Here is a 14,636-nt window from a genome sequence, read left to right as displayed (position 1 = left end):
ATGAACAGGGAGTAACACAGAAAAATACAAAATAGTTGGGAAAAATATATATTTTGAATATTTCTAATATTGATTGAGACGTGTGCGTCCGAATTCTTATGTTCAAAACAGAGTTGCAACATTTTCTGTAATCAAAGACGCCGCAAAGACACCAACTCAGACTTGGACAACTAGATAATTCTAGCCGTCTAATTAGACTAATTAGAGCGAAATGCCGGTAATCTAATTCTAATCTAATTTGTGAAATGTTTCTAGGTTCTCACCTCTCAGTGTAATCTAATTTCTGGTCTTCCTGAAAATGCTACAGGAGAACTGTATGGTGCAAAACGAGCCAAGCTTGCTGTACAGACATTTGATATTCTCACACATATGAGAACTATGATTTGATATGAACTAAACTCGAATCAATGTTCAAGTTTTCGCGAATTCATTAATTCTAATTCTAATCTAATTTGAAAAAACACTATGTAGCAAAAATTCTAATTTCAATCTAAATTTGGAAAAGCTGCCTCAAGTCTGCCCCAACCAGCTTCAAGCTCGCCGTCATGCAACCAGAAGTCGGCAACAAGAGTGATCGAATATACTGGAAACTTTTTAAGTTTCATTTCGAAATCGGTTTAAAGGATTATTTGTGATAAATAGAAATTCTCTGCCAGAGTATTTGTCATATTTCTCGCTGTTTGGCTTTACTTGATCGCGTAAATAACGGAGCTTTCAGTATCACGGTATTATCCTCACAACGTGACTCTATACAGTTCTACATCCGTTCTTTAAAATAAACGATGTCGAAAGTCACCGGATTATGAGCTCCAAGCTTCACAAATTCACACATTCACAGAATCGGATGAACATGCACGACACGCTCAATACCGCAGTAACTTCTGGTTAGAGGCTGCGACGAACATGCTGTCGCATTTGAAATATTAATAAGAAATTGGCAGGGGACTAAAAACTGAATTATCCCTGATTAGACTCGGCGTATCCCGCCCGAATTCACACGATACAATACAGTCTGTCTTTTCAGGATTATTTCTTATAATTATAGCAATAACATGCATACTAAGCATCATATACATATACATAACCCGTGATATTCATAGACTCCAGAATTATCAGTCACTTGAAATGGCTTTGAACAACGTCATAAATTGATTGATGGCGCATGTTGAATGTCAAGTACTATGAAAGTCCACACACAGGTTTTTTCAAATTAGACTAGAATTACAATTACGGAATTCGCGAAAAATTGGAAATTTAATCAAGTTCAGTTCATGTTAAATCAGAATTCTTTCTCATAAGAGTGAGAATTTAAAATGTCTGTGCGGTGTGCAGCAAGCTTGGCTCGTCCTTATGCAGCATTTTCATTTGTCAATGTATGCTATAGAGTACGCAGTAAGCATATATTGAGTACCGGTATAGAAACATTGAAAGACGTTGACATCGAATCTATCGATATCCCTGTTGAAGTCACACTGGGTGGAATGTACAATGACCCGCAACTTTCAACGCATGTCAGCAACATAGTCAATGAGAGAAGACTTCTGCCACCCGGGTGGGATTGAGTCAGAACGTAGCATTGTTGCCTGCAGCAAAGCGTTTCGGAAATTTGTGCGAGACGCCGAAAGAAAGCTTACAGAATCTGGATAACACGCCAGACGATGCTTTGAGTTCATGTCTTACTTACTGTGTTACGACAAGAGTTGAACTATAAAATTGTCACTGTCAGCTTTTCCAAATTAGATTAAGATTAGAATAACTGACTTCTAAATTAGAAAGAAATACAGCAAAAATCAAGTTCATATCAAGTCATAGTGCATACTCATAAGCACGACAATGACAAATGTATGTAGGGGAGATGTGGTACCGAAGGATCAAAAATTGGAAAATGATAGCTGGCCCCAGAGTGTCCAGCCGAAAACAGCAGATCTTTTGCTGGCTCCACACTTTCATACAAGCTCTACCTATCGCGCACATATACATGAATCTTTTCAAAAAATATTTATGGACGTTCAAAATTTGTTGCTCGAACGTATCATCGGTCCCCTCCCAACCCGGTGGGTCCAACACGACCCGAGGACCTATGAGACATACTCTCAAAAACTCAGATGCGACAATTTTTTCTTGCTCAGTATTATAATCGAAGCTACAGCAACAAGCCAAAGAAGAATATTCGGTCGCAACCGTCAAAAAATAGAATAAATAATAACTCAAATGTTGCCATAAAATCACGTTTCGATTTAGGCTCGAACTTATGAATTTGAGGGTACATACAGATTGCCCGAAAATCGACATTGTGACTTCCAAATACCTCGTTATAGACCTAAAACACCATATGCAATTATTATATACAGAGTTTCTGTACGTAGGCATGTTTCAGTTGTTGCATGATTAGTATGCTTGATTATTTTGCTTGATTTGGCTATTGTATCATCGGTCCCCACCCGATGAATTTTATACACGAATCGAAAATAATTCCACTCAAGGAACGTGTTGAATAAAATAATAGGTGCCATTATATAGCCTGATACATGCCCTACACTTCACATTAAAAATGATTGCTGGTTTGTTCGTGTTGAAGGTTACAAAGAAAAATGTATGTGTCGATCGAAATTTAGTTTACACCCCCCAAAACAGAAAACATCTGTCAGAGACCCCATAGCTCGCGCACGTCGAAATTTTTTGTATGTGAGGAAAGATTTTGCCAGCATGCAATTGTAGACAAGTTCACGGAGTGTAATCATGGAACTATCATGGAGAATTTTTGAAGTATTTTCGGTCCTAGTGATCCATCGGTACCACATCTCCCTCTTGGCTCGTTTCGCACTGTACATTTCTGATGTAGCATTTCAAGAAAATCAGAAATGATATTAGAATTAAATTTAGACGAAACGTTTCACAAATTAGATTAGAATTAGATTACCGTCTCTAATTAGTCTGTTTGGACAACTACAATTATCTATATTTGTCCTAGATTGGTTATGTCCAGATTTCTACTTGTCCTCATAATCACAATCGTTATAGTCAGCGGTTCAATCATTTCCACCCGTGCAAGACACACAATGTACAATGCTACACACAGGATACAAGGCAATGCAGCAGATATGATGAGGTCTGAACGACCAGCTAAATTTTGACAGTTACAACGTGAAGCAAGTCGATATACAATGTTCTTTCTTTCTACTATAGTTGTTGACGATTACCCCTGGCGAATGTCAGCCGAAAATATTCGGGTTCATTTCAATATGAATATACTTTTCAATTGTATTTAGAACTTCTGATGTTAAGCGTTCACTGACTCTTAAAACGAAACACAAAACCAAATTTAGGTTCAAAACTTATTCTGCTAAAATAGAAGTAATAACCTTATTTCAGTTATTTCGCTCGCGGTACATTTTTAATATCCTGTCTTATAAACTCTAGCGATTTAAATGCACCTTAGATATCGTAATAAAGCCAACCCCAGTTGATATAAGTACAACCTATCCGGGAAGAATGAAACTAGAAATTGTGGGAATTAGCAGACGTTTCAAATTTCGTGCTGCAATTAAAACCCTTTGACTTCGCCGTCCAATTTACAATTTGATACGCTATTTACAATGAGGCCATTTTGTCCTCCAGCGACTGAAATATATTAAAACGAAGCAGATTTATGTTGGATTGTAAATCACGGCGGGTCAATCGACACAATGCAAACTTGCCTTGATAAATTAGAATCTATGGAGCGACCTCCCGGCCACGGAGCTTCGCAGTTCGCACAAGACTATTCTCACGTGATTGCCAGCATCCGCTAATGCGAAACGCGGAATTTTTTTTTCCGAATTTCCTTCACAAATTCACAAAGAACTTCAATATACAATTGAAAAAAATAATATTGTAATACACAATAATATTGTCGGCTGACACTCACCAAGGGTAATCGTCAGCAACTATAGTAGAGATTTCAAAAGAACCTTTTACATTTTGTATATATATTCGTCATATGTGGTGACACGATTGTTGATATACAAAGTCTTTTGAAATCTTGACTAGTTGCTGACGACTACACCTCACGAGGGTCAGCCGAAAAAAGTCGGGTTCATTTCCATATGAATATGTTATTCAATTGTATATTGAAGTTCTGTACCTCCAAGAAGCTCTTCGAATAAGTAATCGTACAACCCTCTCCTATGTTCGTATTGGAAGTTAGTGAAGTATGTTTACCGTTCTAACAAAGGCACACCCAGTGATGAATCGAAAGTTCGAAACAACCCACGTCTTCCACGTATCCCAACGGACTCAGTAACAGAGTTTATCTGTTCCTTGCGATAACGATCGAGTGGTTAGTAACTATCGGCTTCTCTAAATGTCACGCCACATCGCGCGAAATTATTTCGAGTGGCGAACTAAAACAACCAATTACCGACAAATGAGCGTGGAAATTGCGATTCAAACATCGCATTAACGACAACTTCGATTCTAATCCGTGCGGAGGTAAACAAAAGACGATCTCAACAAACACGACTTCCGATTATGCGAAAACTCGGAGCAGGGAGACTTGAAATTTTAGAAAGGTGTCTGACGAGTACCGCTCACGATTGTCAGCCGAAGGTATTCGGTCTTTATTTCAATTTGAATATATTATTCATTTTGTATTTTAAAGTCCTGTACATCCAAGAAGCTCGGAAAAGGTGTATGCAATTCAACAGTATTTCGTTACAATGAGCGCCGAGAACATCCATTTCTGCTGAACACATCAGACCTAAGTGCATCCTGATCTTGGATTCTTGAGCCGATACTGATAAAACCGATCACTAGCGCCGATAATCTCGATATATTCATCCTATATCCAGAAGATATAGCATCTAGCCAGGGATATTTAGTATATTGAAGTTCTGATCCTTTTTAGGCGCCTTTCATATAATGAGGATCACACCTACTGCTTTGATACACGGGACTAGGAATATAGCAGTCGTTTCCGAAACCGGAAATAGCGATTATTCGAAATCACGCGAAAAACTAGAAATTACAGTTAACTCGGTTCGTCTAGCGTGCGAGGACGCGACGAGGATAATTTTGCTAATCACTTTCATCTAAATCGGATGGAAAACGTTGATTGCCGGGTACGCGCAGTTTAAGACATTTCGACACCAGGAATGTTGTAATAATGTCACGTCTTCATTAATTAGATGTGTAATCCCGAGTGGACTGCGGTAAATTTCTCATCGATATCTCGAGGAAAGACATTTGCGCGACGCTATGTCGAGCGAGGTCTTGAATTATCGTAGGCCCCGATTGCAAGTCACGACAATGTAGTCCAATCCTGGGTTGCATTATTCCCATATAATTCTCGTTGATAAATTATAGTACCATGGAGCGTATAATTTCAGAACTCGGGAAAATAATCTCTTCTACCCGACTCGAATCATTATACCCGTCCCTAGCAAGCTTTCACAATTACAGAGTCCCGATCAAATCGTAAAATGCGATTTCAAAATCCCTGAAATACACATACAGGTTAAAGATTAACGCTCGCGTCCTGAAATTTTCAAACGCGAAACTCGATCCGTTTGATCAACTGAAACCGAAAACTCACTATACACTTCGGGAATATCAGGAGCTTACGCCTGAACGAAATTATCCGTGCCCGGCAAACGTTGATATACGTTTCCCGCGTCTGCATTCTCACAGGAAACGCAATCGAATGGAATCGGAGTGACAATGTTTCAATATTAAAACGATCACAAAATGATAGAAAATACCGATTGCTAAGTTTTATAATTTTTAATCTGATTCAACAACAGTATCAACAATTTCCGCAAAAAACATGTCGCACAATCACCACGCTTGACATGAAAAGACTCTCGTAGGTAGCCTACAAAACTTCACAATAAAATTGAATAATATATTCATATTGAGATCAACCCGAGTATTTTCGACTGACACTCGTCAGGGGTAATCGTCAATTCTCTACCAGTCGCCAAAGATGACCCCACCCCGACTAGTGTCAGCCGAAAATAGTCAAGTTTATTTCAATACGAGCATTTTACTGAATTACAAACATGAACTAAAACTACACCTTCAAGACAACGAGTTTCGATGTAATAAATAAGGATTAAATATCCAAAGCGACGCTTTGAAACACGGCAATGATTGATAAGGCGGGGAAAGGCGATTAACTCTGCGCGAAACAGCTATATAAGAATTATAATATTGCACCGAAACATACTTTCCATTAAATGCAGGCATCACATTTTACAAATGATAAATTGTAGATAAACAATGTTCTCTTATCAACTATAGTTGCTGAAAATTACCCCTAACGAAAATATTCGTGTTTATTTCAATATGAATATACCATTCAATATTATACTGAAGTCCTGTACCTCCAAGACTATCCTCAAATCATAAATTTCTCACCTACCTACCTTCAGCCTACTGCCGCCATAACGCTCGACATCTGATTCGAGAATCGGCACAAACGCGTTTGCTCTCTCGTTTCAAAACAGCTCCACTCGCCGCCGTGACAAAATCAACTTCGAGCGCGGGCAACTCGGGCAAACATTATTCCGAGATAACGAGATAAAATCACCGGCGAAAATTGGGGTAGCCGAGATCAGCGAAACGAATGTAGGACGATACGTTCGGTTAATTTTACTCGTAATTCGCACCGCTTCGCAGCTTTGAGAAGGTTGTTCAGTTGCCAGAGATTGAAACACGACACTTCAGATTTTAAGAGAATGCGGATCGTAATACATACTAGTGAATCCTATATTGATATTGAAATAAATGCGAATGTTTTCGGCTGACACTCGTCAGGGGTAATCGTCAGTGACTAGTAGAAAATTGGAATTGGATTTTCACGATAGAGCCGAGTGAAATCAAGTAAACGATAGTTTCTGGCATATAATATCATTTCCACACTTATTCCAATGATTGCAGCAATATTAAATTTGTGTACGTCCAAAAGCCTATTATTCCAATGAGTAAAGACCAGTTGTGTACACTGAATAATACGCAGATCCATCCCAGAGGTCGAGTGCGGTTTTGTATACCACCCTAAGATCAAGACGAAGAGAAAAGTCGCACATATGAACAGAAGCAACTGCACCCCGTGTAAATCTCTTTGTAAGGTGTATTTGACTCGTCTCCCCTGTTGGAAAGGATGTAAAAGCAAAACTTGCTACCATAAAGTGCCAGCGATCTGATTTGCACAGTACAGTATGGTGGAAATATGTTAAATACGCCTCTTTCCGCCAATGTATTTACAGTTTTAAGATATCACAGCTTGACTCGGCTAGAGTACCTGAGTGATTCTATTCTGTGTCGAGTATTCAGGCCTCACTCATCGTGTCGTCAGATTATTATGAATGGCGTGGAAACAATATGTGATGGTGCGTTTTGACGTTTTGAGAGAGAAGGTCATATCACGACACTGACACCGCAATTGTCTTTTTATTTTGTCTGTGACGGAATCGCAGCTTTGACGCGTTTTGCCCGTGACTGAAGCAACCTGCGGGCAACGCGTCCTGTCAGACTAACTGTCAAATCAAGACTTTCATGTCATCAGGCTCTTCACGCCTTCTGAAACCTTCCTCGCAACATCAAGACGTTCTGTTTCCTGAGGTTGTCATTAGTCGCGGAGATGCGACGCGCAGCGACACCGCCTTCAATAAACTTGCCGAATCAAAGTCAAGTGTTACGTTACGGCGAGTCGCCGCGATGAACTCAACGAAGCGCCGTTTTAGTAGTGATGCGATTTCACGCGACCGTGTCATTTTTACAGACTGAGAGGCACTTCCTGCTGGCATCGCGCGAGGCCAGACTTGTACAAACTATTAGATTTTCAAAACATGCAACTAAAACTAGAATTGCTCAATTTTCAAGACTCGCAACTAGAAATAGAACTAATAAGTTGCTTCGGAATTGAATCTATAGCCAGTTGTATTTTAGTTAGTTAGTTTAAGATCGTTAGTTCGACTAGACATAAAACCAGAACTAATACGTTGATTGGGAATTGAATCTAGTTGCTCGTATTTTGAACTAACAATGTTTAACTATAATGTCGTTGAACTAACGATCTTAAACTAACGATCTTAAACCAACTAATTTAAATTGATGCAGCTAGCTAGATTAAATTTCAAAGCAATATATAAATTTGTATTTTAAATGATCCGCTGGCTTTCCTCATGAACATCAGTACAAGTTGGAAATGTGAGGGGTTCCGACCACCAAATCCACCTCTTGGCTACGCCAGTGTTCGTGGCGATGATTCGGAGCTAGCAATGGCGACAAGAACATCCCACAAAAGAACACCGCTATCACGCTTCACCCCAAACCACGGATCTTGAAATGTTCAACTAGAACTAGAACTAGAACTACTAATAAAGCAATAGTTAGTTGGCCGTCAGCGAACTACATCGGTAGTTTGTACAAGTCTGCACGAGGCCCGGATTTAAAAGCATCGTGACGTAATTTACACGCAGGTGAGCTGAGCGACTGCGGGTCCGATGCCGAGATCGCCTCCTCATATCAGGTTGGGAGAGGAGAAAAAATATCATCAATTGATTCGGAAAATCGATGCTAATCTTTGCGTGAGAGAATCCCACAGACATATCGGTCAGTATCGAAGTACGTCTACTTTCATCGGAGTACTGCGGCATGCGACCCCTCGACCAAATTTACTTTTTGAGTGCTTGAGTATTTTAAGACCTTCGTCTTATCCTTCCATTTGAAGTAACCTTGACATATCTTGGAAATAGTTACTTCTTTATCGGTAGGTCGTGGGTTCGATCCCAAGCCGGGCCAGACCAAAGACCTGATTAGTAACATTGGTATACATGACTTTACCCGCTTGGCGCTCAGCATTAACGGGATAGAATGGAGGGGTGGTGCAAAACTTAGAAAGCTTTACAAGGCTATATCTGCACGTTCCTTGTCCAGCAACATACACACATCATGCACTGATGGTATGCATATACACATGTCGTGTCTATGTGTATATCATGAGTTGGTGTATATACCGCAAAAACATCAAGGACAAAAATTCAAAACGTCCTTTCCTTCCTTATTGGAAGTACAGAACTTCAATGTACATTTGAATATGTACGAATAATGAATATATTATTTAAGTTTTACGTCTACTGGAGCGCAAACGAGGACTTCTTTGACCATCTCTGCTTCACACGCTGTGAAATCTTTGCGTCTGTCAACAAAACGATGCCCGTCTCGTTAAAAGTCGCGTTTTTGGCGCGCGCGTCGGAAAACGCATCCCAGCGGGTTTGCAACGGATGAATCAAAAGTCCCGCGAGCGCGGCGTGAGAACGATATTTCGGTGGGAAAATCGAATCTCGTCCGACAAGTCATAAACGCGCGAATTCCCAATTCGAAAAGCTTCTTGGAGGTACAGAACTTCAATATAAAATTGAATAATATAGGCCTATTCATATTGAAATAAATCGACTATTTTCACATGACACTCGTCAGGGGTAATCGTCAACAACTGGTAGAGATTTGAAAGGAACCTAGTGTATCAAGAATCGTATCACCAAATGGTTATTCTGCACAAGATTAGGCGTTAAACTGAGAACATCATTGATTGTCCTGAGCACCGCGCCGTATTGTCAGGCGTGTCCAAAGTCATCATCGTTGATTCTCATACAGAAGATATAGTAATTTCGTAAATTTCTACTAAAGTACAAGTATAGTAGCAGTAGAGATTTTTAGGACATGTCAAAACTACATCAAGTTGAGTTAGAAGCCGAAAGTGTGGAGGTGCTCAAATATGGAGTTTCAAAAAGTATATTGAGTCGAGTGATCGCATACTGTTAGCAGTTCACGTAGCGACCTCCGAGATTGCATCATATTTTTTAATATATTTGATGATATGACTGTTGAGTGTTGATATACAAAGTTCAATCCAATTCTTGCTGCCGAGTGTCCTGAGGAGTGTCGGCCGAAAATATTCAGATTATTTCCACATGAATATATATTATTCAATCGTAAATTACTAGACGTTTAAAGCACATTAAAGTACAAATATAGATATAGGTTACAGTGATACACAAGATAGCGTAATGGCGAAGCGTCCGGTTTCTTGATCGGTTAGTCGTGGGTTAGACCGAAGACCTGATTAGTGACACTGGTATCCATGACTTTCCCGCTTGGCGCTCATGCATTACTGGGATAGCACGGATGGGTGGTGCAAGACTTCATTTCAATATCAATATATTATTCAATTGTATATTGAAGTTCTGTACCTTCAAGAAGCCGTATAATTACTGAGTAGTACAGGTAGGCAAAACCTAGTTGGGTATCACGTAATAAATAGCAGAAGTAACTCTTGTTTTTATTACTGGAACGACGCGTCTTCATCAAACTAAACGCAAATGAGCGACGATTTCATCAGAATTAGCGCCGTATACATTTAATCCCATTACAGCGACGCGACAATGTAACTCTCACTCGTTTAATCCGATACACTCTGGGGATTCGCGATGCATGGGAGACGCATGCTTCCTCACGCTGAGTCGGTGCAATCTTGCCTTTTTATCGCGGGCCATCTGTGAATATTTGCAGAGAAGCTCGGAGATACAGAACTTCAATATGATAGTCAATAAATAATGTACTCATATTGCAATATACCCGTGTGTGAATGCTGAATAATCTGCACCTGAATTACCTACCGGTTACCAGTGAATTTGACATTGGAAATGTATCAACTATTATTAGAAGAGCTTCTTGGAGGTAGGCTACAGAATTTGAATATACAATTGAATAATATATTCGTATTGAAATGAAACCGACTATTTTAGGCTAACACTTGCCACGGCTGACTATTATATGAAATCGATGCATGCATATTGTTTTAGTGTATTTGAAAATACATATTTCACAGACCATGAGCGTGTATTGGGGTATACGGTACTTTGAGAATTCGGACCATGGCACTTGCTATGTATGTATTAATATATATAAGTTGCGGAGGTGGTCAGTAGCGAAGTACTACTACTTTTTGAAGTAGTTGTTGTACTTGTACATCGCTGCTTCTACTTCTACTTGAGTACCGAAGACGACTACTTTGTCCAACTCTGATTTGTGTATATGGTTAGGCTGGTGTTAAGTCTTAGATTCATCGGTGGGGGAGGTTTGGGTCCAGTATCAGTTCATTAATAACCCATTCCAAAACACCACAAGACTGCGATACAATGTCAAGATAGGAAGACGTCGAAACCACTTGGAGTGGTCTTTGAAATCAGACACCTACCTGGGTCTAGGCCGGGGGTTCACAGCCCTATCTTGGCCGTGGCCAATTTTCCGGTTTAAAAATGTGCTGTGGCCCACCTGATATCCTAGAGTCATAATCCTGTTTAATGCGTGGTCATGGACAGCGCCGATATGCCTATTTCTTTAAAATATGCGTATTTTTCTCTAACTGGTGAATGATGATATTTAAATCTCGATCTCCCTGGATATGTAATCGTGCGAAGCGCGAAAAAAAATTCAAGTTAAATAAATATCCTCCAACAAACGACCAACGAAAGAATCTTGGGCCCCTTCGAGCTCCCTCAATGGGGGGTGTGGGTGCGGCAGTCACGTCCCTGGTAGATCATAAGCTAAAACTTCTAAGTAGATTATTTTCGTCCGTTGCTCCATTCGCGTCGCGAAACACAATAATCAGATCTCCGCACTGTGTGATTGGAACTTTAGTGATACTATTGTGGGAAATATTATAATCATTCTGGGCCAGCATCGAACAGTTCATTGGTGACGGGGGTAGCCTACTACAGAGAAGTGAAGAAATATTTTTCAATATGAATGAATGATGTATACTTTGTATGTCTTGTACCAAAACAACTGAAGTTGCGATGTCAGAATATTCAATCCAATGATACAATCAATTCCTGTGACTCTTTCATTATGTAGCCTACAATGATTTCCAGGCCGGACATTTTAAACCGACTTCAAAGATTAATGCGCTCCGATAAATCCTCGATCCATTATGATTCGTTGCGGTGGTGCAGTATACATCCGCCAGAAGTTGCTAATAATTTGAAAGTATGGCTATTTTTAGCCTGCAATTATACGGCCGGCCTGTACAGTAAATCTGTACATGAATTGCACGTCTTGCGAGTTCATTACATACCCCTTTCAACGGCATACGACATATCGCCCTGCCGGAATACTTGGTTACTTCAACATTATCTTCCAGTTATTATACGCTTGAAATTATTTTAGTTGCTGTTAGCCGTAGGTTGTCATAGCCAGTACAAATTGCCACCGTTTATCCCTAATGTTTTCGATTTGTACATGCTGACTTCATACGTGCCACTACGTCTAATCAGAGTCGTCTGAAAAGCTTTATGTAGCCTACATATTATTAGATAATACGAATATATTTTTAGCGAATGACATAAGAAATATAACTAAACTTACAGGAATTCTGAAATTTTCTAAATAGCTCCGTTGCTCACCAGTGGGCCATGGCCCACCCTTTGAGAAGTCCTGGTGTAGGCGATGTAAATAAGAGGCATGCACACTGAATGAAAAGAATTACGAGACAACATAAAACGAATAGTGATGAAAATGGATGGCGCATGTGTCGATAGGCCAGGTTGATATGTCACATCGAGGTCCGGTAATATCGAGGGCCGGATTCACTGCTAACCAAATTATCATTCATACTAGCTAAATACTCGTGGAATCTCGCAGGGAGTTGTAAAACGAAACAAATAAATTTCGCTGAATAGATTCGAGGATATCGCGGTCGCTATAACACTGATAAAGCAGAAATGTGGCGACACCATTTCGACTTTGCCACCAATTTGTACACAGTTTTTATCGGTGAGTCACGAATTTACGTTGTCCGAGAATAACATATAGCAAGTCCTGAGTCAGTAAGAAAAGCAAATAAATTGCTGACATCATCAAACAGAGTGACATCATCATTAAGGTGACATCATGGAAAATAAACTTCATCATATAACTATAGAGCTCTACAAATAATACCGAGTCGGTATCACTCTTGTAGGTACAGAACTTCAACATACAATTTAATAATATATTCACATTGAAATGAACATGGATATTTTCGGATGACACTCGTCAGAGCTAATCGTCAGCAACTAATTGAAAATTGAGAGTATAGCCTACATTGCATATCAACATTCGTATCACCAAATACGACATCCTTGCCTTCCATGATTAGTGTCAGCCCAATTCGTGTTCATTTCAATATAAATATACTGTTAAATTATATCTCACTTTGAAAGACATATCGGTATCGGCCATTAGAAGTATAAAACATGGGCATTTTCGCGAAGTCACCGCGTGTTAGTAGGGACTCCGAGCTCTATAATAATCCGCGACTGTTAGACTGGGGATATTGTTCTATTTTTTATAGCTTGCAGATTTCCAGATGCAGCCTTTCTAATAGTACTAAATGTCCAAGCTTAGAAGTATCGTCATAAATTTCTGCTCTAGTAGCCTACAAGTAGAAATATCGATTTCAACGTAATTATAATAATATATGTTTTCAAGGCGGGGTTTCGCTTAACAAACTGAAAGCTATTCAGTAGATACAGAAGTAGACGTAAATCATAACCGCTTGAGAAATTATAAATAAGTGTGAGCTATACTTGAATACTCTGGACATGAAGAAGTATAGTCCGTTAGTGAACACGGTTAGTTTATTTCATGTCCAAGCGTAGCAATGGCTGAAACGTTGTTCACATAAAGCTATAGATGACATATCTCTTGAATGCCGACCATATATATATATATATATATTTATCGGGGCTATCGGTGTATGTGTTAGTCTATTCATGGCATCGAATCTCTCTACGTGGGACTGTTATTCCATGATGTCGTAAAGTGTGTGAAAGCCTTTCGTCGGCTGTGCGATCGCGAACATATGTTCGATTTTGTCCCCGAGGCTTTGCGACGGGCTTAACACCGACATGGCTTTGCCGGTGAAATGTTCACGTGGGAAAACCTACGTTCGCATAACAGTGACAATGACAAATCGATCAAGTTAACGCTGCCTTCGATTAAAACATTATCACGTTATCGTCGCTCCATCTAGTACCGCTGATAAATCTCCAATATTACAGTGGAATAAGTTTCAATCATGGCTCGGCAGAGTCGAAATTACGAGCGTGACGCAATCAATTCAGGCGCACGCAGTATATATCTCCGCTGTAGAATCAAAGTATAGCTTATGTCCATGTCCATGTTCGGAAGTGAAAAAATCATCTCTCGACTCGAATCAGTAGAATTAATACTAAAGCAAGATTCGAGTGCTCGAATCAGTTTGCCCGGCCCTATTCGTGAATTTATCGACTCTGAAAATCGCAACAAACTGAGACCGACCGAAAAACTTCTCATCGCAAAAATCGGAACAAACGTTAGTAGTTATATAGATCGGTCAACCGGTGGCAGGGGTTCTTATGGGCCCGCTCGACCGGTGCCGCGAAACTCGTGTTGAACCGGTGACCCTTTTGACCCCCCCTTCCGCTCGACCGGTGCCTGGGTTGGTATAGGCATCTCTCGACCGGTAACCCTTTTCGGTATAGGGATCGCTCGACCGGTGCCTCGAAACTCGTGTTGAACCGGTAACCCTTTTCGGTATATGCATCGCTCGACCGGTGCTAGTATAGATA

Source organism: Botryllus schlosseri, chromosome 15, assembly GCF_051294905.1.
Source record: "Botryllus schlosseri isolate E-star chromosome 15, Bs_hap1, whole genome shotgun sequence".
Classification (NCBI taxonomy): Eukaryota; Metazoa; Chordata; class Ascidiacea; order Stolidobranchia; family Styelidae; genus Botryllus; species Botryllus schlosseri.
The sequence above is the reverse complement of the archived record's forward strand: the minus strand, read 5'-3'. Positions refer to the sequence as shown.